Source organism: Cavia porcellus, unplaced genomic scaffold (assembly GCF_034190915.1).
Source record: "Cavia porcellus strain 051 isolate PalLab524CR breed Dunkin Hartley unplaced genomic scaffold, mCavPor4.1 scaffold_11, whole genome shotgun sequence".
Taxonomy (NCBI): domain Eukaryota; kingdom Metazoa; phylum Chordata; class Mammalia; order Rodentia; family Caviidae; genus Cavia; species Cavia porcellus.
This window is the reverse complement of record NW_026947494.1, coordinates 8,782,929-8,809,384: the sequence shown is the minus strand read 5'-3', so window position 1 is coordinate 8,809,384 and position 26,456 is coordinate 8,782,929. Positions and strand designations below refer to the sequence as shown.

At 40.4% G+C, this 26,456-nt stretch overlaps 1 protein-coding gene across 5 annotated transcripts in view; it reads left to right on the top strand.

Moving 5' to 3' along the window:
- Ctnnd2 (catenin delta 2) overlaps positions 1–26,456 on the top strand; it is an 813,816-nt gene that overhangs the window by 242,956 nt on the left and 544,404 nt on the right. Inside the window, exon 1 of one of the 5 annotated variants that reach the window (XM_063257977.1) lies at positions 7,851–7,994. The exons of the other annotated variants lie outside the window; for them this stretch is intronic. The gene's annotated coding sequence lies outside the window, so the exon portion shown is untranslated. Of the gene's footprint in view, positions 1–7,850; positions 7,995–26,456 lie in introns of those variants that run through there. 5 annotated transcript variants of the gene reach the window in all.

Sequence of the window (26,456 nt, the reverse complement as noted above, 5' to 3'; positions counted from 1 at the left end):
TTGCCATAATGTATTAAATAGTTTTGAAATTCCATGTCCAGGTCTGTGTGGGAGGAGGTGTGCTTTCCTCTTCTTGGGTGCATTCCTAGAGGTGGGATTTGGGGTGCCTTGCTAAGTGCATGTTCAGCTCTGTCAGACATCTCCGAGCTGTGACCCTGGGGCTTTGAATTTGTACCCTCAGAGGCAGGAGCATCAGGTCCTGCAGGTCCTCCCCTCACTTGAGGTCGTTGGGCTTTTCTACTTCAGGTCTTCTGGGGCTGTGCTGTGTCATCCCACTAGAGTTTTACTTGACATTTCTCTGTTGGTTAAATAGGCGAGGAATCTTCATGTGCTTATTTCCATGATGAACCTTATTTGTTAAAGTGTTTGTTCAAATAATTTACCCATTTTAAATTGAGTTAATAGTAATATTGAGTCCTGAAAGTTCTTCATCTGTACTGGAGAAAAGTCCATTATCAGATATGTATTTTGCATATATTGCATATATCTTCCAGGCTTATAGCTTCCTGTTTCATTTTTGCATATTCTAAGAGCCAAAGTTTGTAGTTATGATCAATATAATGTATTCTTTGTGTTTATATCATTTTAAGGAAATCTTTACACAAGCTATGATTATAATGGTTCATCCCTCTGTATTGAATTGTAGCAGTTTTATACAATTTTTGTTATTGATGTAAAATAACAAGATAAAAATTTATTCATTTATCTCTTTTCATATATTTGCCCAATTTTTCCATTGCTTTCTGTTGAAAACATCCTTTCCCTATTGTATTCGTTGGCTTTTTTATTTACTAAAAGGCACAAGATTTATACTATATGAAGAGAAACAATGTGGGTTGACATACTTATTGAGTATCTTTGCCATGTGAATGTGATCATCTGTGTTATAGGTGAAATGTTTCCTCTCATTCTAAAAAGACAGTTGGTGGCATGAATTTTTGAGGGCAAACTTGCTTTCCTGTGAAGACTAGGAGTAAACTACAAAGGGCATACTGATTCCTAAATATTTTGTGAAATATCCTTGATTCAATCTTTTCCTCCTATTTAACTCGTAACATTTTCTTCCCTGTCACTGTTCTTCTGTGGTACTTGCAATGTGTATTGCTGACATACAAAACTATCTCAGTTTTGGATGCTACATTTGTTGCTACTTTTTTTTTGTTCCCCTTCATTTTAGAGATAACTGCATCAAAATACATACCACAAATTGCAGTAGATTAAATGCAGGTTTTTTTTAATTTTAATTTTATTTAAGAAGAAAAAAAAAAGAAAAAGGGTGCAAGTTATGCAGAATTTCAGAAAAAATAAACAGTAGGAAATCACTAGTTAATAGATTACATATTGTTATTTTAGAAATAGTTGTTCAAGTTACAAAATTAAAGCATATAAAGTGAACTTTCAAACAGTGAGACTGCAAACAGTTTGTTCAATGATCCAACAAAACTCAGTAATATAGTTATCTATCTTATACACTTAAAATATACATGCAGTTATGTCCTTTAGAGCACTTTCTTTTCCTCTCTTTTGTACAATGACAATTACATATTTTGGGTTTTATTACTCCCACAGTTCTTATTACTTTTTTTTGAAGAGAGTAAAACCAAATGTGACATAACAGAACAGAATCAGTCAAATCAAAAGGATGGACATAATACATAATGTAAAAACAAAATACAAGGTGATCAACAATGGTTACCATAATGCCTCTTGCTATCTTAAAAAGAATTGCCTATATCATCAGTTATAATAAAATTGAACAAAACAGTAAAGAATAAAACCAAAGCATTGGAGACATTACAGGACTTTAAAAGAAGATAATAGTCAACCACAACAGGGGTCATAATGAATCTTATTGTCTTCACAGTTGTTGCCTATACTTTTGAACTTGGTACTATCAAGCAAAGCAGAATAAGGGAAAATCAGTCAAAACAAGATGGTGAGAACAATACAGGGTTTCAAATCAAGTTAATAGGAAATCAAAGTGGGTTACTATAATGTATCCTGCTATTTTTTATTTATTTTTCCTTAGTTAAAAAGAGAAAAATAGAACAGTGTCTCCTGAGATCCACACCATGTTGGAACTTAGGACTCTCGGAAGCCAAGCAAGCATCTCCCCTCCCTGGCAACCGGTGGTGGTCTGGCAGACTGCAGCCCTTCCAGGGGGAGAACCAGCAGCAGCTCCTGAGATCCGCACCATGTTGGAACTTGGGACGCTGCGAAACCCAATGACCATCCTGCCTCCCTACAAAGCAATAGTGAACCTACTGCTATACGGCCTAGAGTCAAATATCCCACTTCTCCTATCCCCCTTCTTCTCCTACCCCTCCCCCACCCATTAGCAAATGGGAACCAGAAATCTGAGCATCTCGGGGGAGGTTGACCATAGCAAATAAGGGGGACTTCCTGCTACCATCTCTTTGAAGGCAAATGTTTTTATTACTGTTTTGCTCTTTTCTGATTAATGGTACTGCTCTATTCAATATTCTGTTTTGATAAGTTCTATAGTGTTCTATATTTCATCTCATTTTGATATACGTGATTGAAAGAACAACTATTATAAAGATAACAAAATATACTGTGATACCTGTTACTGTTATCCCGGTAACCTGCTGTGAAGTTCTGTACCAATTTCACTGTACGATCTTAGTTGGCTTTATTCTGACTTGTTCTGTTGTATACTTTCAAAATAAAATTTTAAAAAAAGATAAAAATAAAAAAGTAAATAATTAAAAAAAGGAGATTGAGATAAAAGAGGGCATAACAACAAAACAGTGCAGGTCAAAACATAACCATTTAAGCAAAATACTGTTTCACCACAAGATATCCTGATATCTTTGAGTATAACTTCGTATACTGTAGCACCAAACATATCAAGACAATGTAAAACCATTCAAGAGAATGACAGTATTACAAGGTATTTAGAACCAACTATCAGAAAATGAACAATGGTTTCTGTATAATCTCCTTGTCTATAAAAGTTCTTGCTTATATTATCACATATAATAAAATCCAATAAGATACAACCTGTTAAGACCAGTGGAGACAGAAGAACAAAAGCTTGATGGGACTTCAAAGCAAGATGATCCTAAATCAGCACTAGCTATTATGATGTCTCGTTTTCTCCAAAATAGCTGTTCCTACCATCCAACCTTCTCTGCTTCATTTCTGTTGCTCTTTTTCTGTCATTAGTTGTCAATTTGTCCTCTTCATTTCCCTTTCTGCTCCATTCATTGTGGCCTCTCTGCCACTGTTTCTGGAATCTTGGTATTTTCCTTTTTTAGAATATTCTGCAGTATTCTCTGCAGAGTTGAATTGGTGGTTGCAAATTCCCCTAGTTCCTCTTTATCCTGGAAGCACCTTGTTTTTCCATCAATTTCTAGGGACAGTTGTGCAGGATATATCAATCTTGGCTGGAGGTTACTATCTTTCAAAGCTTGAATTATTTCCCCCCACACTCTTCGTGATTTGATGGTTTGTGCTGAGAAGTCTGCTGTAATTCTGATGGGTGTTCCCTCGTAAGTGATCTGTTTCTTATCTCTGATGGCTTTTAATATTCTGTTCTTATATTGGATTTCTGGAATTTTGATTATTTTTTTTTAAATTTTATTTAAGGAGAAAAGAAAAAAAAGCAGAGAAAGGGTACAAGTTATACAGATTTGCAGAAAAAAAAATGAACAGTAGGAAATCACTAGTTAATGGATTACATATTGTCATCTTAGAAATAATTGTTCAAGTCACAAAATTAAAGCTTGTAAAGTGGACATTCCATCAATGATACTGCAAACAGTTCTGTTCAATGATCCAATAAAACTCTGTGATATCATTTTCTATCTTATACACTTAAATATACATGCAGTTATATAGTTTAGAGCACTTTCTTTTCCTCTCTTTTGTACAATGACTATTACACATTTTGGGTTTCATTGCTCCCACGGTTCTTATTACTTTTTGGGAAGAGAGTAAAACCAAATGTGACATAACAGAACAGAATCGGTCAAGTCAAAAGGGTGGACATAATAGATAATGTGAAAACATAATACAAGGTGATCAACAATGGTTATTTAAGCATGGCACCTTGAGCACAGGCCACTAAACAAATATGAGCCGAACTATGCTCCATTGCTAGTGCAGTTTTATCAACTGTAGTCATATCTTCATTCTGTAATTCAGATTTTTTTTAGTAAAAATTTGGAATACCTGTGATGTTGGAGGAGGAAAGAACCTATCACTTAAGGGGGAAAAAAAAGAACCTATTACTGTGGGAATTCCAACTGTTAATGTTCTTTGGGTAAAAAAGAGTCATTTGTGATTTTTTCCTAATTTATCAAATCACAGAAGCCACATTTTTCTCAAGAAGTTTTTCAAGAGGGTGTGCCACTGGAGTGAGTGCTCAAGAAGTGCATCATGATAAAATTGTTGTTCAAATGTTCCTGCTCCATTTGGTCCAAATTTGTTTTTCAGTTTGCATTTGAAATTGCTTGTTTAACAAAATTTTATGTGAAATTTAGTCCTTTTAGTAAAATTCAACCTGCATTGTATATTTTTACTGATTTTTCTCAATTAATATTGGAAGACTATTATCACCAAGTACTAAGAAGGAATTCTGTGCTATTTTATTTAAGTGAAAGAACAATGTTATTCAGTGTTTTTAATCATCAGTAGTGATCCTCGCATGCCAATGCATTCCTCTTCCCTCTCCAGGCTGGCTGAAGTGAGCTTTTTCTTTAGAATAAAGGAAACAGCCTGAGAGGTCCTGTGTTTCTGAATGGTCAGTTTGGGTCAAGAGGCGTGGGCATAATGAGCTTTTGCAGCTTTTTCTTTACCACGGAAAGAGAAGGAGATCCATCCAGAGGACGACGCAGGCAGAACTTGGATTTAAATCCGTTGTACAGGATCTAACACATAACAAACGCTTAAAGCATGGAACTCACATGCCTTTACAGTTCCACTTTTTGCCAGCCTGTAAAGAAATAAAAGTGATACATAGCAAACTCGTGAATGCATGCTTGCTTCTTACTTCAGAGTCTTCCTTCCTGTAAGGAATAGGCTGTCTAGAGGCTAAAAGTCTTCCATGCTATAGGGGAGAAGGATTATTCCCAAAGGAAAAATGTTCAAAGACCAACAGGGTAATTAAGTTGCTTTTTTTTTTTTTTTTTTTTGTACTGGGAATCGAATTCATGACCTCGCACTTTCAAGGCAGGCACTATGCTGCTGAGTTATATCCCTGGCTCATTTGTTTCTGTTCTCATTCAGTAAAAGCAGTTAGCAAGAAGTTTTCTCCTTCTAGTCAGAAATAAGCCTATCATATTTAAACCACAGGCTGAAGGACATAGTCATAAAAGATTAAATGTATCAAAAATTGTTTTAAAATTTTTCAAACTGGTTATGGTGCCCAGGCTTGTAATTCCAACACCCTGGGACACTGAGGCAGGAAGATGTCAAATTGGAGCCTAACGTGGGCAATTTAGAGACTTGGGGAGACCCTGTCTAGTAGAAAAAGAACAAAAGGGATGGGAAGGTCCCTCAGGGCACAGGTCCTGGGTTCAACCCCACTACCACAAAAAAGAGACAATATTATATGAATTCTTCCAAGGTTTGGAAGCAAAACAGTTGTTTAATTCTGAAATTAATGTGGATAGCATTAGTATTATTTGCTGGTTTGTACTAGGATTTTCTGCATCTTAGTATAACTGTCTAAACTCCATTTTGCAATAGACACAGGATATAAAATAAATTCTAAAAATGAACTGCGGAAGGGTAGCTTTGCACAGTTAGGAGACATTTCTGAGCCACGGGTTTGTGGGAACAATGTCATCTCTGCAAGAAAGCATGTTTTTCTAAAAAGGACTAGAACTATAAAAAGAGAGCCATTGTCCATCAGATCGTTTGACCAATGTAACTTCATGGTCAGTGCAATCAATTGTGTCATTTAGGATGGCTGAATAAAAATCAAGTCATGAAAAACCGTTCGGTTTATAAATCCACATGACTGCAATTGTGAGCTCTCTTTCTGACAAGGGCTCTTTTTAAGAAAATCGCCTGCACTGTCTTACAGTATTGTTGTGCCTACTGTAAAAGCTATTGGATGTATTTGTTTTCAATTGCTGCTTCCTGCTGAGCCAGCTAATCTCTTATACCGATCGATGGTACCTTCATCATGTTTATGTTTCTAAGAAAATAACTTCATTTACTTCTCTGGTTTCCATTTAAAGTGATTCCAAGTTTGTAAAATAGGCTATTCAGGATAAATTTATAAGAAAAATGATAATTTCAAAATCCATGACTCCTTACCAGAAATGTATTTTAGATAATTTTTGGCAAATCTGCTAGAAGGCACACGTGTTCTTTTTTCTTACTGAGCACTAGGCCTGAGTTAAATCTTAGAAATTTAAACCTTCTCCTGGGCTCCAGTTACTCATATTTATATTTCATTGTGTTTCTGAACACTCACTTGACAAATGTGAGTTTAATTTTATTTTTCGATGATAATAAATGTTTCTTTTAAAAACAGTGTCTTTCTGACTGCAGATCTCACGTGCAATCTGAGAGCTTTAGAGTCAAGGGAAGAAAAGGGGACTCTGGAGTCAGCCAGTGACTGTGTGCAAACTTTCAGGTTTAATGCATCGACCCTTCTTACTCAGAAGTAGCTTAGGGCTCCAGAGTTCTCAGGAAGCAAGCAGACTAGATCCTACCCAGGGCACAACTGCTAAAGAGTTGCAGTACCTCTGTCCTCTGTGCTGAATCTCGCTTCTTACTATGTTCTCTTTTGTGTGAGGAAGGCTAGATGTGTTCTGATGCTTCACGTGTACACATGTAAATAAGCTACTCTAGATGGATTCACTGTATACTTAATATATTTCACAGTTTTACATTAATTTAGCATATTTATATAAATAACAGGTGTATGTTATTTATATTTTTTTCTCAGCCAGAAATTATAAGCTCCAGAGTCAGTGTAATCTATTACCTAGCAAAAATCACTAAAAATACAACTTAAAATTCTGTGACCGCCTCCACATGTATTCTTGACAGTGAAACCCACAAGCAAACTATGGGAAAAACAATGCTTTATGTGTTTACTTTATAGTTTCAAATATACAAATATAAGGTTTAAATTTATCAACATAGATTTTTTAAAATATATTTTTCCATTATCAAAAAAGTGTAATTGCCAGGATTATAATTACTATAGTAATTATTGTACTACAATCAAAGTGTGTTGCACATATATAAAACAAATTATTTCTTAATAAATAAAATCATGTAATTTTCACTTTACATTGGGATTTACAAAACGTACAGTGTGTGTGTAGTGGGATTTTTCTAGCAGGATGCTTGTGAGTACATGGAGGTGTGCATGTGGGTGCTCAGATCTGCTACACAGATGTTTACTTCCTTTCGCACACACTGTTCTTCCAGAAGCTCACAAGAGCAGCTGAGTAGCCAGCAGCTAGCCAGGGCAGCAGCTGCACTTGTCCTCTGATCTGAGCATGACATTTGGTGTCAACTGGACCACATTTTGGCTACCAGGTCATGTTTTCTTTAGACATAAGCAGAAACCTTGGGCAATGTTAGCATCGGTATCTCTTGAGCACTAAATAGAGCATTTGGGCACTGGGCGTGGGAAGCCCCTGTGGCTGGGTGTCAGAGCCACCGGTCTGATGGTCTCCTGCACTCAGATCTGGACCTGGGAAGAACACTGGCAGCCTCCACCCAGAAGGCACAGGCGGTCACTGGAGGGAGCTAAGGGGACACGGGTAAGACATGGGCCCAGGGGTGGACTCTTTTGACGTGTAGATTCCTTTCTTACCCTTATTCACATACAGTGAGGCCAGCAGAGCCACCTTTGAGAAGACTGCTGCACCCAGTTCCCACGAGCCAGGGCCCACAGGAATCGCTGGGCCACTCAGCAGGCAGATGAAGCAAGCAGGGTGCGGAGGAGGAGCCCTGACTGCACTTTGGGTAAAAAGGAGCATCAAGCAGGGGAGGTGCAGGTAGGATCAGCCGCCTGTGGGTGTAGGAGTGCCTGAGAGCTCCGATTCCAGGCCCTGTGAATAGGGCAGGGGTGCTGGCCCTGCACGTGAGAACACAGTGTGGGGCGGCACTGGAGTCTCGGTTGTAGCCCTTGTGTATGGAGAGTGTGCTCTGGAGCCGGTCATCAGCTCTGGGAGGGACGGGCTCTTTGGATGAGTCAGGCAACAGAGTATCAAAAGGCACGTTTAATGTTCCTGTGATCTACACATAGAACTACATGAATGTGGAAGCTGCTGCTTCAAGACTGATGATATTTTAAAAACAAGAAATGCAAAATATCACTGATACATAGGAAGCGGGGCCTGTGTGACCTAGGAGAGTGTGTTCTCATCCCTGGCCTCTTCCTCCTCTCTCTGCTTCCTGGCTGCAATGAGATGAGCATCTCTCCTAAGCCAGGCATTCCACCATGCCATTCCCATCTTGGAGACAGCCAACCATGGACTGAATCCCATAAAACTGTAACCCGAGTTATACCATTCTTCCTTTAAATGGTCGGTGTCAGGTATTTTGTTCCATTGACAAGAAAGCTGGCTAGTATAAACACCTTGTGAAAAAATTCAGGAACAGTGAACCATTGAAAGTTGTCATGGCATGGTATTGTCAAACTTCAAACACTAAGTCAAATCTCTTGATTTTTTTCTCCTGGAAAGTGTCTGGACCCCCACCAATTTGGATGTCATTTCTTTGACACCGACAGATGGCACCAGTACTTAGTGGAGAAGGGTTATGACTCTAGCTGAGATAAGTACAGGAGATTAGAGTTTCCCTGTTACTTGTTCAGCATTAAGAAACTAGAATATTTTAGATGATGGCATGTTTATAGACTCACCTTAGCCAAAATGCTTCTACCATCTGTTTGAAATGTTTAAATATCTTCCTATGCCATCATGGAAGCAGATTCAGAAATTTAAAATATAAATTCTAACCCATGTTGAGAGTGCTGATTGCTTCTGATCAACAGACACTTGTGTGTAGGAGTTTAAAAACTAAATAATGAATAACCATCAAGACCACAAATCATCTCTGCTCTCGGACCACATGCAGGGCCAAACAAAGGAAAGAAAATACACTGAGAATAAATTTTGAATTGTTTTTATTTGCAGGTCTTTTATGTTGGTAATAGAGATAAATAAAAGCCATGCAACACCATTGCTCCTCAAACAAATTGCTGCCTTTTAAAAATGATTGCCTATTAATTTTGCAAAACACTTGGATTTATATAAGAGTTAAAGTTACATAATTTAGAAAATATTACTTGAAGGTAAACATAATGAGTTTTCAGTTACTTTGTTAGTCATTAATGTTTCTGCTAAATTTTTTTACCTAAAAATTGAGATAAAATAGTTTGAGATAAAATGAAGATGAAATAGTGTCCAAGGTCCGAAGGATCTCATCTTGTTCCTGTGGAAATGGTCCTTATAATTCTTTGCTTTAACATATGAGACTTCCAGGAGCCATTTTAGATCTAAATCATAGCATTGTGGTGATTGATTTGACTTTGAAAAAATCTATTTGTGGTAAATTGTGCCACTGAATTATAATTACTTCAAGTAATTTTCAAATACTGAAAAGCATGTAAAAGGTAAGAGGCTTAGGTAGTATTTTTACAAAATCACCATATCATCATGAGACTGCAAAATCCATCAGGGAATGTGTGTGTGTGTGTGTGTGTGTGTGTGTGTGTGTGTGCCCATCTGTGTAGACAATGCTACACTTGTCCTTGTAGGAACAATTAACAGGATGGGAAAAGTGTTGAGAAGGAAAGTAACCTTTTTTATTTTCTTTTTATGACTAAACCTGCCTGGAAACCATTCATGGTGCTATTCATGTCACTACGTGTGAGCTATTGCATGTATTTTTGCAGATATTTTAATGTGTTGTTTCTAGATGCATTTGCTTTTCCATTCAGTATATGAATACTAATTCAAAAATTCTCCAGTCAGACATACATCTAGCTCCAAGTATTTTGCGTAAGAGATCGTGTTCCTAAAATTGGCCCAGTGTATGTGCTACAATTTTTCAAAGGATTTGAAATGAACATCATAGATGTGTTCTGCTGGGAAAAGAATAAAGAGGAAGGGAGCAAAGCTGGGGTGGGCTTAGAGAGGTGGGGACAAGGAAAAGGAAGGATGCAGTGTGTCCTCAGAGTGTTAAGCATGTGCTAAACAGAGGAGCAAGGACTTTTAGCAGTTTCGGGGGTAGCTAGACTATAATCGAGTTCCCTAGCGTCAGTTTCCACATCCATAAACTGGAGAATCCACATACCCACCTTTCTGGACTGAACAAAAGGAACTAAAGGAACTTAGGATTTGGTATTGTAGCTTGGTGGTTCTCTATCCCCCTTCACTTCCAAGGAAATTTACAATAACTATTGACATATAAATGGCTCTGAGATTCATGCCAGTGTTTAGTTTTGACTCACCTTTTATGTAGAAGTTGGGAAAATATTTTCGTACAAGGCGTTTTAGAACTCAGTCATAATCCTTACTGAACCCCTGTTAAACATGAGGTAATGCCACTTTTTATTCTTATTCATATGATGCCACTCAGGACTCACAAAGAGCCTAGGATCACAACTGCTCAGTAAATGTTTCTGTGTGCCAAAGAAAGCGTTTATATTGGAGAATTTTTGCAGGGTACATACTCAGTAAATAATAAATAATGATGAGCAGGCAGCAGTGGCAACATGAAAGGAAAAACATAAATCAGTTTTAAGAACTATGTCAAGTACATTGTGTATATTTAAAAGTGAGAAGAATGGAATAAAACCAAGGATCCAGGTTTGGATGCATGAAGAAATCCTTTGCAGAGTTGAAAAGTAACAAAGGCAGGGCCAATAGAAATAATAAAAGTTTGTGTTTGATGTACACTGTTGTGCTTCGAAATAAATACACAGTAGGCAGATGAGCAAGAGGGTGCGAAGATGTGTTGTCAAGGCTTTGTCCTGAGAGGACAGAGAAAATAACATCAAAAACCAAGACAGGAGAGTCAGAAACAAGAGAATTTACATAAAACAGAAAACATTATTATGAATATAATTTTTGGAAAGAACTTGGCCATCGTGTAGGTCACCCGCCATTGGCAATGTCTTCGTGGAATTTTATGGAGAATTTGGAAAGCAAGAAAGTCAGGAGGCTCATACAGGGAACTCATATGGGTGATGCTTTTGGAGCAGGGAAAATAGTAAAGAAAACTAGGAGAATCAGTCGTCACAGGCAGGACATGGAGTGTGAGTAGATTTAAAGGAAAGCAAGAGAAGATGGAAAGATTGTCAGAAGTTAGAACAGCGCTGCATCAGGGTGTGAGCTGCGTTGAGAAGGACAGGACTGAAGAGGCGGATGCTGGACCCTGCAGCGGGTGTCTCAGAAAAAGGGGTGCGCCAAGGGCCAGGGGACTGTTGGCCGTGTTTGACAAAATATTTCTGTGGAGTGACGGAGATAAACCTTTTGGAGTGGAATAAGAGCAGGTGGGCAAGAGGAGCAGAAGAAATACCGCGTGGTGCTTAGCAAAATCTCATGGTGTCTTGACAAAAATGTCAAATAAAACTGTTCAAAGTGGGAATGTTTGTAGTGAGAAAGTGGCTTCATGGAAAGAATGAGATTACATGCAAAAGAGACACAGGGGTTCACTCAGCCAGTGGGGCCCTGTAGGAGCCCAGCAGGGATGCCAGGAGGAGGAAAGGAAGGAGAAAACCCTTGGCTGCAGGAGGGAGGTGCCTTGTTTAAGACAAAAGGGTTCTCAAGGGGAAGAATGTTAGAAATTGTTATTACGTGTGGATCTTCTTTGATGAGGTGCACATATACTCATGGGAAACGGAGGTGAGGGACAAAGCTGGGAGGCCCAGAGGACCCCCAGAGAGGCAAGGTGCTTCTCAGCCCCGCAGGCTGCCAGATCCTTTGGGATTTCTGCCTTAGCATCCCTCTGAGACCTTGGGACATCTGACCATGAACCATAGAGCCCCAGACCACTGAGCAAGATGTCAGCCGCTTCACGGTCTGTTGGCACAATTATCTCACGTACTTATTTAAAGTGCATTTGTGTCACGCACCATAAAAGGAGAATAGGGGTTGGGGGTTTAGCTCAGTGCCTGCCTGCTAAGTGTGAGGTTGTGAGTTCGATCCCCAGTACAAAAAATTAAAAAGGAGAATGAACAATCAGAATAGTCTCTACCTCAATGTCTCCACTTCGTTCTTTGTAATTTTTACAGTATCTGTTAGTTTATTTGTTATTGAGTTTTCCTCAGTTGGAAAAATCAAGGCTTTGAAAAGATCATTCCAAAGACTCACTGTAGTTTAAATTTTTTGGTGTTTCTGAGAAATAGTTGAATCATTTTGAATCTTAGTATTTAATTTAAAATAAATATTTTATACAAGCGTGCTTTTTTGAGGGATTTCACATCATTTTAAGAAGTGTCTTAAATATAAACTAACTCAGTTGTTTCGACAATATCAAATGTCTGTCTCTTTCAAAAGGTGACTAAGAACACAATAAAAATTAATAAATTAATGTTTCATAACTGCTATTGTTCCACTTAAATAATCAGGCATTAGTATCAAGTATAGCTGATCTAGTTATGCTTTGAGATAGAAATGATCTCATCTACATGTGCATATTGATGTGAACATTGAATAAACTTGAATTCTTACTCAAATCCTATGGTGTTTAGTAGATGAAATTTAACAGGAGCAAACGCATATAATTCATGAAATAGCATCACTGCTGAATCTAATTTTATACATGCACAGGTATATAGTGATAGATAGGTATGCAGATGATAGATACAGGCATAGACATATGTATATATGTATATTTCTAATATAAACCTATCATATAGATACCATCTTCTGCATTATAGAGATCATGGAATGAAGAACTCAGGAGGTTACAGGAAAGGGTCACAGTGGCGTTGGTTGGTTCCATGATTGGCCTTCGCCCCGTGCAGTCTCCCCACTCCAGGTTACACACACATTCAGTAGTGAAGCACGGGGCAGCAGGATGGCTTTGCCCCCTGCCATCCCTTCATGGCCCGGGTATACTTGGTCACAAGACTCAGAAGCTTTTCTGTTCTCCCCTTAATAAATATTCATCAGGGCTGTTTTGTTGTTTTTCTTTTTAGTTGTTCCTATTGTAAATGGTGCCACCACATGACCTGTACTGGCTCTGGATTCACATTTTTGAAGACGATTTTTATTAATATGCAGAAGGTGAAGTCTTTAATAAGCGAATGCCAAATTGCTTTCCAAAGTGATTCCCTAAGTGGTTTTCCCAGTGCCAATAGAGATGACTCTCTTGATTCTCATGTCTTACATCACCTGAACTGCTGAATCTTGATTGACTCAAAGAGAAAGAAGTCACCATGAAGGACAAGGGGAGGCCGAAAATTTGTGTTTTTAGGGTTCTCAGAAGCCGGACATCAGGCACAATTATTAACTTCTCTGAATATCACTATGCACTTTGGAAAATTAAATATATTTTATTTAACCTTCCAACCATATTCTCTATATAGTACATCATCAAAAATGTGAAAAGTGTACAGATAATCCAGTGACTCTCAACAAGAAGCAAGTTACCTCCAAAATAATCACGAGATAAGGAGGAAACGTCCATTGCCTAACAGTAAATTTCCCAAACTATTGATCACACATATTTAAAAAATTTTAAAGTTTTTTTTCTATATAAGCACATATATATTTTAAGGTGCAGTTCTGGTGAATCACTGTAGACACAATGATGAACAAGCTGGTAAACCAAAGTAGAGATGAGAGTTTGGAGGGTGGAGTCAGAAGAGAGGCTTTGGAATGATGAGGCTCTGGTGGATTCCTGCGAAGCTGCAGACAGCATCCTGCTTTCGTTCTGCCTGAACCATGGAGAATAAGGAACGGATTGGAGGAACCGGGCCCTGAGGGAGGTGGCAGTGAAGCAGAGCCCCTGATATCCTAGTCCGGGCATATGTGGTCACCCGTGGAGGGTGTGTTCATACCAGCATCTCTCTTAACTTTGGAGCAATACATTGCCTGAAGCAGAGAGCTCGATGAATATGAAAAAAGGCCAACTCCGAGCATGTCAGTAATGTCTGTGGAGGCCTGATTGGACTGTAGGATGTATCTTAGTTACTTTCCTAGTCACTGAGACACAATCCCTATCCCCCACAATTAAAGGAGGGAAGGTTGATTTTGGCTCCCAGTTTGTCGAGGTTTCGGTCCATCGTCTGTTGGCTCAAGGCAGAGTGTGTGGTGGAGAGAGAGGAGAAGCAACTCATGGCAGAGAAGGATCAAGGAGGGAGGAAGAAAACAGACCCTACAGGACCATGCCCCCAGGGACCACCTCCTGCAACCCGGCTTCACCTGCCAGTATGGCGTGTAGCTATAAACTCATCGGTGGACCAATTCACTGGTGACTGCCTTATCCCTCTGATCTAGTCGCCTCCACAGAGCTCCACTTAGGAGCACATGAGGGTTTAGAGGGACATCTACATGGAAAGTATAGCAGTATGGCCATTTCCTTTTTTCCTATTATGATTTATTTCTTGGATTCTGGGTACCACAATAGTTCTTGCATCATTTTATTTTTTTTACTGTGAAGACAACATTAGGATTTGCCTGTCTCATAAATGTCCAAAATGGTCTAGTAAGAAGAATCTTTTAAAAGATTGTTTTAAGCTTCCATCAGTGACATCCATACATGTATAACTACAAAACGGGGCAAGAAGCAAGCCAGGCTGTAATTTCATTTTTAGAGGGACTTCTGGAAACACAGTAATTACTGGCTGCATACCATCTTGACATTAAATGAAAACAACCCTAGAGCAAAACAGAGTTTAATTCAGAAATCTTGACATTGGCAAAAACGTCTTAGAAAATGTCACCAAGAGACTGTTCGGAACGCCCCGTGCACTTCATCAATAACATCTAAAGCCTAAAGCAAAATACGCTGCATGCCGGGGAAGAAATGGTGTGGCTCTGGGAAGTAGGAGGACTGGTGTAAGCCGCTGTTAACCGACCCCCGGAGACCTGTGAAATTTTCTTTTTATCGTTTTCAGATGCACACTTGAGTCCGCAGTGTAATCTCTGACTGCTGGGCTGTTTCCAACCACGTTTCTCAGTGAATGCTTTTTCCTTCGCATCGAATTTTAAAGTACTTTTGAAAAAGCAGGCAGACACCTCACTAAGACTCAGTATATCTTGCCATAAATACACTATTTTTTAGGCCAATCGTGATTTAAATATCTGTTAGGGATACTTTCATGCTTAATTATTCTTTAAATGTAATTAGCTGTTTCTTGTGAAAAGTTTTGGCTTCTCTGCACACAGCACTTTCAAGTCAGAAGCCCCGAGTAATAATTTATTGAAAGAGAATGTTCTTTTTGTAAAATCCTGTTTCTTACTTTTTTCATCAGTACTGGGAAGCAAACTCACGGACACTTTCCCCTTGAGCTGCATCTCCAGACTGTCTGTCTGTCTGTCTGTCTGTCTAGCTAGCTTTCTGCCGTCTGTTTATTTTTGAGCAAAGGCTGCCCTAAGTTGCCCAAGCAAAACTTGAACTTGGAAGCCTCCTCACTCAGCCTCCTTAAGCGCCGGGGTTTAGAGTTAACGGGTGTTTCTGTTAGACTTTTATCTAGATCATACATGTCCTGATTCATGGCAAGAATCTCTTAATTCTTGGCTTGAAATTCCAGTGATTCTTTAAGCTGTTTGCCTTAGATAAAGCAACAAGCATTTCTTTGATAGCTCGCAAAGGCATTTTCTCCCTAAACAAATATGTAGGTAAAATTTGACAAGGTAACAGTGTACCTCACCTACAATAGGATTTTCATATTGGAAATGTGAATGTATCTTATTTCTAGATGATTGGATCTCTGTGAATAGTATTTTTGGAAGAGCATATTTCTTTGCTATAATTTGGGCAACATTTGTGATCATAACATTGTATCACTTAATGTTAGAATTTCAGCTGGAACCCAAAGGCTGTGCTTTTGTGAGCAGAGAAAGGAGAATGAATTATGAAAGGTACTTTCTCTGACAGAGAGTAAAAATGCAGGGAGCCTTGTGGCAGTAAAACTTAGTCACTTATAAATCGGGAGCACTCACTACTTCTTAATGCCTTGTTTTCTCTACACCAAAATAGGATATTACTGCTGTGTTAGCTGTGCTGTCATGCCTGAGGGTTCCGGTCAAAATCAGTTGTTGTTATAAGGAAATCCATCTACATTTTCAAAATACGTATTTCAATTTTTTTTTTTTTAACTTTTTGAGATGGTCTCACTACGAGTTTCAGGCTGGCCTTGAACTCTCTTTGTAGCCCAGGCTGGCCTCGACCTCACAGCAATCCTTCTGCTTCAGCCTCCCAAGTGCGGGGATTGCATTTATCCACCACCACACTCAGCTATCATATTTCAGAGATTTTAGTATTTCAAAATATAATACACAAGAAAATGTGAAGCCAGTGATGTCATCCTCTTGCTGATGGAAGCTGAATGTTTCTGCTTTCCAGCCTAAGCAAGCCTTGAGACTTTGTTTTGGAGCCATGTGTGAAGGTCGCTGCTGTCCTGGACTTGGCTGGGTTTTACCTAGCGTCGGTCTGGCGGAGGAGCCAGCGGCTGCATGCTGGCACACAGGAGGCACTTGGCGCTAGGGGGGCAGAGTAGAACTTGGTGTCCAGAACAAGTCATAAAACTCTGTCGTGGGCACTTATAGTGTTATAATAAATCAACGTAACAAATACTAGGAATCAAACCAAATTGCTGTCAAATAAATCAGTTCTGAATTTCCCCGCCTGTTGAGAGGAGGTCATTGTGTAGGTTAATGGATGCTCAGTGTGGTTTTCTTAGGAAGAACCTAATGGTTCCCCCCAAGCAGGCCTTCCTTATCACTGGGCTGAGGTCAAGAGCCCAGTGCTGGAGCGGGAGGAGCTCTCAGCTTTGCACCACGTGGCTGGAGCTTTGAACCTGCCCGGGACAGGTCAGCCTAAGACAGGATGCTTCCGGAAGGGACCAGACACACTCAGACCTCACACACACAAGTCCCCCTTCTCATCAGTGTGCCATTGTCAGTCTCTATTGGGCCCAAAATGAGTCTCTTTACTCTGGGTTTCTCATAGAAGAGAAACCAAGTGATGTTTGAGCTCTTGTGTCCGAAATACGGTGGTGCCTTGGTTCACGAACTTAACCTGGCTTTCCAAGAGCCAGGTGACAAACCGAATTGGAGGAAAGCCAAATCAAATCTGCACATAAGGTCAAAACTGAACCTAACCATAGAATTTGATTCTGTTCTCCTCCAATTCAGTTTGCTACCCAAATTGGGGAAAGAATTAAGATTATGTTTGTGGGGGCTGGGGATTTAGCTCAGCAGCATAAGTACCTGCCTTGCAATCGCACAGTCATGAGTTCGGTACCCCCTCCAAAAAAAGATTATGTTTGTGACCTGGAATACTAGTGTATTTCAGTTAAAAATGTGGCCTCAAAGTGCATCCATTGTCTTACAGGTGCCTTGTTTACCCTTCTTTATGGCAGAGTAGTATTCCATGGCATATGAACACCAGTTTATTAAAAATGTTCTCAAATGAGAAGGGGATCAAGAGATGGAGGGAAGAGGAGAAAGGGAAATGATAAGGGTTTAAAAAGGAATTGGGGGGCTGGGGATTTAACTCAGCGGCATAAGCGCCTCCCTTGAAAGCAGGCAGCCATGAGTTCGATCCCTGGTACCGATAAAAACGAAAAAGACAAAAAAAAAAAAAAAAGAAAAGGAAGTGGGGTGTGCGCTCTATAGGAGGAACTCCACACAGGGAATAGAAACCTAAGTACTGCACACATGTACTGGTAAACTAAAATTTAAAATGTAAGTATTGAAAGTTTGCCTATTACAGGTATTATAATTATGTCTACTCCCACAAATTTCTAGAAATGCATTCTCTCATTTGGGTAGTGAGTGGCAAATAATTCTTCCTCTGAGAACATGACTCACCTAGTAACAGAGGGGCAGTGGAGACGCACTGACTTGGAAAAGCACACGTGTTGTGTGTTAATAGAAAACGAGCTGCAGGCGTAACTCATCTATTCAGAATGAATGAAAAGGAAATAATACACCCTCGGATTCTGGAGCAGGTAAGTAGGAAGGCACATTGTTAAACCCTGCTGGCTTACAGGACAGACAAATGGTAAGCATGCAAGCAAAACCCATAAAAATACATGTGCATTCCCTAGGGTCTCCGGTCATGAGCAGTGGAGCTGGGACGTTGGGAGTGAGTGGGGGTGAGCCTGGCTGTGCTGGCCAGGACGGGGTCACACTGAGGAGACTGGCGGGAGGAGTTCAAGGGAGCCTCCTGCCGGTCAGGAGCGGGGTGCAGGTTGAGGTGAACCCACCTGTCTGGGGTCTGAGAAGGAGAAAGTTCCACATGCTCTGGGTTTACTAAAAGGAATGAAATCCAATGAGAGGGAGGAGCCCCGTGACATCCTGGCTCTTCAGGCACCTGGGGGTGAAGGTGACGATGAGGATGATGATGATGGTGACAGGGATGACGGTGTCATGGGAAGCCACGTAAACTCTGTCCACAAAGGGGAAAAAGGTTTAACATTCAGGACTCTCTGACTGCTTTGTGGAAAACCAAGCCTCTACTCAGTGAACTGGAGCTAGGATCAAGAAGGGAGAAAGCAAAACTATGTCAAATGAAGTTGCAAAAGTTTATTCTTTTTTGCTTCTCTGGAACAGGATCTCATGGTGTGGCCCAGGCTGGTCATAAACTCCTGGACTCAAAGAACCCTTTTGCCTCAGCCTCCTGATGGCAGGTCTGTGTCCCCACACCAGGTTAGAAATTCAGGCCAAATATGATGGACCGCTTAGCATCAGTAGAGATAACAGGAACTGAAAGATTTCAGGATATATTTTTCCGGAGAACAGAAGCAACAGAATAGGGCTGATGCATTTTCATGGGGTACAAAGAAAAGTGGCTGGACCAGAAACATTCTCTGTTCTACCCCGAGGACTGCTGTGGCCGTGGTTCCTACAGAGGATGCCTGGGAAAGGACAAAAGCTGGGAGAGACAGGACAGGAGTAGAGAGAAGTGATGATTCCATTCTGGGTGTGCAAAGGTAGAGAAGACTGACAAATAAATACCCGGTGGGCATGGAGAGTGGGAGGTTGGCTAGATGGGCTGGGAGGGCAGAGCTGCTGATGAAAACCTCGGGAATCATCAGCATATAGATGATATTTAAAGCCCCAGGCCTGCCTGCGATTACGCTATGTTAATTTTTCTGCTTTCAAGTAGGTATTTTCTGGATTTCCATGAAATCACGGTGATGCAGTATTCAGCAGAATGCTCCATGCTTGCCTTCGCTCTGGGTCAATCCCCATTGCATTTAGTAGAATGCATTCAAACTGGCAGCTTCTATTTCTAGGTTTGTTGCAAATTGTTGATAAAATTCAAAAGTGTTCTATTTTATGAGTATTTTCCCCCGGGTTCTTTTTTTTTTTTTTTTACAGTTGATAATGAACTTGAGAATTTATTATAATGCATGGTGTCAACCTTAAACATATTCCTTGCATGGGGCCTAATTATATATCAATTTCTGCTCACAGCAGACAGTGTGCTCCTTTCAAGTTGGAGGGGGTTAGATGCCTGCAGTGTTCACAGACTCGCAGTCCAAGTTTTGAGTTTCTTCCAGTTGGGATGTTGACAGTTTGACATTTTTAACAGTCGAAGTTAAATAAAACATTACTTGAGTAAACACAGGGAGTATCCTGCCAGTGTGGTTCAGAGCTGAGACTCTTGAACACTTTTCTTTCTGTAATTTTTCACGGAAGATTAATATCCAAATAATAGTAATTGGTGTTCAGTGAATTGCAGTGGAGTCTAAGATCATCTGATGAAAGGAAGCTGAATTTCTGAAGGGACTCATGCTTGATGATGAATGTATGTTTGCTGCTAAAAAGTGAAGAACTTGAAAGAGTATGACTGTTGGGTTTTAGTAGATTTGGAGGGGTGGGCTGTGGGTTCATCTGTTTTCTTTTAAGTGGATGATAATATAACATTTGCCAGATATGGAGATCAAATGTCTAAATATATCAGCGTAGCTGTCGCAGAGGGCCAGCTTCCTTGTGTTACGTGCGTAAGTCACTGTTTTAGGGATGCTGTGATGAAATACTACTAACCAGGAGGCTGAACAAAACTAGCTGTGACATCTGAAAATCGGGAGTTGGACTTCAAGATGCCAGGAATACTGGTTCCTTCCTAGGGGGTCAGGACAGACCTGCCCTCTACCTCGTGGTGGCTGTCTGGAGATGGTTGCCAGCCTTTGGCATCATGCGGATATCTGTCCTCATCCTTGTGGGTTGTGCCTTCTGTGGCCAAGTCACAGCCCGCCTTCTTCCCCCTTATGAGTCATATTGGATAAGTGCCTGCCTGGTGACTTACTTTTAATCACCTAATGTTTCACGGTTCCTTAGGAATTATTAATAAAAAAGTTCTGAAGATGTTCTCTCTTCATTAGTCTCCCTTAAGAGGAAATGTGTTGCTCTAGATTTAGCAAATCATTTGTATGTGTGTGGCACGTTTACAAGGTCAGCTTGTGTCTCCAGCTGTTACTCCTTCATGGAGCCCCAAGTCCATGTTTCCGCTTGTTTCTAGTTGCTTCTAGCTGTGTAAGTGATGGACACCTCAAGCCAGACAGGTTCAAACTAAACTTTTGTGCCAGTCTCCTCCCCCTAAGAGTCTCCCATCCAGTAAATGACACCCTCCACCCCCATCAGCCCCTTAAAGTCTGACCTTAATGCTGAATCACCCTGGAGTGTTTTCCTTTTTGTCCCATGGGTTTCCTCCACTTTCGATGTGAATCTCTCTCGTCTCCCCTTTCACCTCAACTCTTGTCTGTTCTGCCTTATCTCCCTTGATGCACTAGAGGAGCATTCTCGGTTTCATGGCCATCTGATTCAGCTAATGCTGGAGGTCTCCAGGAAGTTTGCTTACTTTAGGTTCAGTGACCAATAACTTCAGAACGATGTTCAAAGTCCTGGTTATTTGACTGAATAACTGTGGGTAGAAATTCTGGGCCAGAACTCATAATGGGGATTTTTCCTTAGCTAATTGATCTGCCTTGTTGGCTCCATGTCAGCACATTTTTTCCTACTCTTCCCTCCGGGGGTAACAACGTATTCCAGCCCCCGCTGTTTTGGGGTAATTGTAGTGGGCTCCTTATGTTTCCCTGCATGGTTGCTATGAACTGTAACTTTTCAAGTCCATCCAAGGCTGCTTCTCCACATGTTCTGTTGTTCTAGGGAATGTCACATTAGATTTAGCGTAACACACAAGGCGAGTCTTTCTGAACAGTGCCAGCCAGATCACCTCACTTAGACTCATCCTTTGACTTCCTGTGCCACTTAGAATAAATCCCAAGTCCTACTGGGCACTACAGAGCCTGCTCACTCCTAGGACATCTCTGTCTTCCTGCTGGAGTAGCTGAGTTTCTGCATGACACTTGTCACAGTGAGGAGCCATCTCATTCGTTCACAGTGCTGTCCATCAAATGTACCATCAGTAACACCCACAGCCCAGCTACAGCCCTTACTGCACACTGGCACAGTCACTGCATGTGTCCATGCAGCGTGGAAATGAATGACTTTCCTGTGGTCCTGATGGCTCCTTCAGCAAGGTAGCTGTCCCCGTGGCTGCACAGAGCATGGTTTCCTCAGAGTCCGTCAGCACTGTGAGGAGTATAAATGTGTGTCCCACTAAGCCCTTGACTCCGAAGCATCTGTACCTTTATCTCATGACAGTTCTGTAAGTGTATATTCTAATGTACATGCGTTATTCCAATTTTATAAATGGGCCAGGGATGTAGTTCAGCAGCGTAAGTGCCTGCCTAGCAAGCACAAGGTCCTGAGTTTGATTCCTGATACCAAAAGAAAAAAAGTGATCAATTTTATAAATAAAGGAATTGTATTCAAAACAAGTTTCTTCTCCACCCCCAGGAATCCTGATGCTGTAACTAAACTGCACACAGTTATTTCTGCTCCAGATTTCTTTATGCACAAGATGAAATGCTTTATCCTCCCGACATAAATGCACAGATTGTTCAGTGTTTTTTTCAAAAGATAAATATAAATTATCTTCATGTTGTTTGATGTCTTTTTCTTGGCATTTTTAAATTAATGTTAAGCATTAAACTGCATGGATGATGCCTAAAACTGACTGACAATGTTAAGGCCATACCCACACACACACACACGGAAAGGTTCTCCAGATTAGGAAGAAAGAAAGGTTAGAAAGCACAAGTGATTTGCTCTGGGGTTCAGAGTCAGCACCTAAAACTGGTCCTTCATTCCTGCACTCTTCCCAGGACTCCCCAGGAGAAGGATGCTCATCCCTGCAGTTTAGAACCCGCCTAACTGGTGCTCCTGCATTTCCAATTGTGTGTGTCCTCGTCTCTGAAGAGACAAACATAAAGTAGTTTCTTACATGTCTCTCTCATCCATCCACTGATATACTTGGCATTAAAAATGCCTCATTTACTTTCCCATAGGATATGACAATACAAGGACAAGTGTGTGTGTGTGTGTGTGTGTGTGTGTGTGTGTGTGTGTGTGTGATCTTGGCACATGGGTGTTCATTCCGTTCAGGTGATAGTAGAATGCTGGAAATATCTGGAGAATGTGAGCTCGAGGCTTTCTCCTGGAAAGAGGAAGAACAAGGATTTAGATATGGAGAGTATTGAGGATATTGAGGCACGGAGCAGGAGAATGTGGACCCCTGCTGTTATGGATTAAAAACTGGTGGTCAGTTTAATGCCAGCTGGATTAAATCAGCATGGTGCTGAGCATAGATGTTCGACCTGAGGAAAGTTGCCAGCATAGAGATGAGGAGAAGGAGGCTTTGAGGCGTTGTGTGTTCTGCTAAGTGTTGCTGTTTGAGCCCTTGGTTCTCCTTGAGCTCATCATGACTAGCTTCCCAGTGTAAGTTTGACCATTGTCATCAGAGCAGCTCAGGACCTTGTTGGTGAGAGAGGCTGTGATTCACTTTGGGGGAGCACTGGTCCTTACATCTAGCATTGCTTCCTGGCTCCGGAGGGGAAGATTTGTGCTGTTTAATCTCCAGGATGAACTCGTCACTCTGGCTTTCTAGCATGTACTCAACTCTTCTTATTGTTGGAGGAGCTCAGGGCGTCCGAGTCACTGAGGATGGCTGTGGTGCTTTTCAGGGCAGCCCTGGTCTCTGTTGTGAGTGTGCCTTCTCAGCTCCAGCGCACAACCCTCAACCCACCAGCACAGCTCCTTCACCCCACTGGCATAGACTTTCTAGCTTCCACCACTGACCTTTGGACCTTTCCAGCATGGATCCATAAAAGACACTGGCATGAGTCCTTCTTCTGGGCTCTAGACCTCCAGTTGGACTCATGGGAGGCATTGTCCTGGGCTCTAGGTCTTCATCTGGACTCATGAGGGACATTGCTGTGAGATCCAGGCCCTTGGCTGAATATCCTATGTCTTTAGTGTTGTGGGCAGATTTCTGGTACTTTCTGTGTTTAACTCTGGGTCACCTTCATGAGATAATATTATAAATTCCATATCCCGTTTCTAACCTTTCTCCTCCCAACCCGAACTACGGCACCTGCATAAACAGCGTGGGTGGGGGCTGCAAAGGGTGGTGTTTGCACGCTCCAAAAGCAGTGTTGTGCTCCAGCTCATAGTCCACATATATTTGCCTGTTGAGTGGACACAAGTAACTCCTGTTTTTGCATCTAAGCCCTGTATTATGAGAGAAGCAATACTGTCTTTGCAGTGGTCAAAATTACAGGTAAGTACGTGAAGAAATTTTTACGATAACTAGATCGTGGGAACTGTCCAACCCATGGTAAAAAACTGAGCATTTCTAAGTTTTTTTGGGCCAACGGATGGCCGTGAAAGCATGAGTTCTTAAGTCGCCTTAGTTGAATACTGCATAAATAAAACACCAGCTTACTCCCAAATCGGATCTCCACAGACTGGGTTCCAGCAACTGTAACTTCAGGGGTAAGGGGGAGCAAGGCGGTTATTATAAACGTGCAAACATGCAGGGAACAGGCAGAGGTAAACATCTGTGTTCTCCCGCCCTCTATATGTGTTAGGAAAGTAATCAATAACATCAGGTCTCTGTAATATGTCTAAGTACTACTTATCAATTTAAAAGAAAAATACTAATTTAATCTGTTAGACCATGATTAAATATTTACTATATGAAAGTCAGTGTATTAATACACTTGTTTGTTTAACAAGATAAAATTGATTCTAGAACTAGCAGCAAGAGTTGTATAATAATAATTGTTTTCAAAATAAAGCTAGAATGGAAGCTCCAGGACAATGAGGTCACATCTTTCTATTTTTTACTACTTTTCAGAAGAATGCCCAAAATATAATGGGGATTCAATAACACTATTTGTTGAATGAATAAATATGCAAATGATCAGAGACTTCTCAATCTAATAATTTGTTGGCTAATAGACATAATGTATACAATTTACTGTAAATTCAAGCTCTGTGTGTATTCATTGCTTTTTATTTTTAGGAAAATTAATCTTCCTGAATTTTACATTTTATATTAAAATAATGTGATAATAAAGTCATATGCAGCAAACAGTGTAATTAACCATGTTCTCTGGGGCCTGCAGTCGATTTTGCTCTCAGAGCAGGTTTGTGGGATGATACTCTTGTCACCTAAGCATGAGCGAGGCTTCTTGAGTACCAGTGTAGCATACAAGGTCCTGAGGAAAACTGCCTTAGCGCTACAACTGTGAGGTGACCAGCAAGGAGGCTGTGAACGTGCGAACTGTGTTCATTTGGTGATGGTGCCGCCTCATGAAACACTTGGAATCTGTTATGCAAACTAGGATCTGACAGTGTTGGCATTGCCACGTGGGGGACACCTTTTAGTATGCTAATGAGATAAGCATGTGCAGTCCATGGAGGATGCAGTGATGTGTGTGACATTCTTAGACAAGCACACGCCACAGTTTGAGGTGAAAGGCAGATTCGACCTTTTGTGTTGGTGGTTGTTGTTAAGCTTCCCATTGTGAAGTCTTCTTTCCTTATTTCTCTCTCCTCCATAAAAGGAGGATGAATAACCCTATCAGTATCCTTACTTTTAAACTACCAAGGGATCCATTTATCAAGAGCAGTTTAATAAATCTTTAAAACGCATTAGATCCCCTCATTGATTTCAGGCTACCATAGGAGCACGTTAGGAATGCTCCCAGCCATGCTCATATTTTAATGTTTTCAATTAAAATGTGAGAAACGCTATTCTAGATCGTTGATCAGGTAAAAAGATATTTCAAGAGAATGCAGACTATTTGTTTGTCTTTTACAACCCTGGATATTGTAGGATTATTCCATTGGTGTCCCCTGTGGCTCTGGGTGTCACTCTTCCATCTGGACAGATAAGCGGACCAGACACACTGGTCTCGGTGGCCAAAAGGCCGTGCCCCTGTTTCTCACTGTGACTGCCAAGAAAGTATTTGAGTAGTGCTGTCGAATGTCATGGTGCTCATTATGCATACTGACACATGTCTGCGGGGAAGCTCTGAAAAGAAATTCATTTGTGTTGCTTTGAATTCTCAGCTCTCCCCAGTTGACAGAAACCATGGGCCGGGCTTGGTATCAACAGAAAAAACTGCTAATACATGTCCACCTGTAATTTCTAATTATTATAATATTAATATGGGAGCAAAGATGCTAGAACATTAGCTACAAAGGGGATTAATTGAACCTTATTACCTCAGATAAGTTTGCTGGTAGCACTTAATTACAGCACTCCTAGAGGACCGATCTTGCCTTATGAGCCTTGGGAACAGGGCAGGAGCAAAGATTTCATTTTCCTCAGTTGGCAAAGCTGTCTAGAGAGTTCTGGGGAGGATAGGTTGCAGGGGACCTAGTGAATGGCTTGCGCCACAGCACTACCCAGATGTGTTCACTGACAGGCAGCCTAAGAATGTAGGTCTAAATTAGGTTTCCATTCTTAAATTCATAATGCCTTTCAGGCTTTAGGTATGAATAACTGTTACCAGCTTGAAAGATTATTAATAGCTACTTGAAAGATTATTAAAATAAAAAATGACAATTTGCATGATATCATTTGTAAACCATTAGGCAAAATATTTATGTAAAATCATTATGATATATTTCGTCATTTTAAAAATTTGAATTATTAACATCATAATAAGTTGTGAGAAGTAAGCAATTAAATGTTACAGTTAAATCTATTAAAAAATTTTGAAAAATTTAAGATGATTAAGGATTTCTAATTAGAATTTAATATCTAAATTTTATTTTTTAATATCCTGAATTCCCTTACAGTTTTTTTATGACATGATATATCTTGCTTTCTAAGAAAACTTTTGTAGAAACAATAAAATTCATATTAAATAATGTGCCATTTTCCATAGTACTGGGAAAAAAACCCAT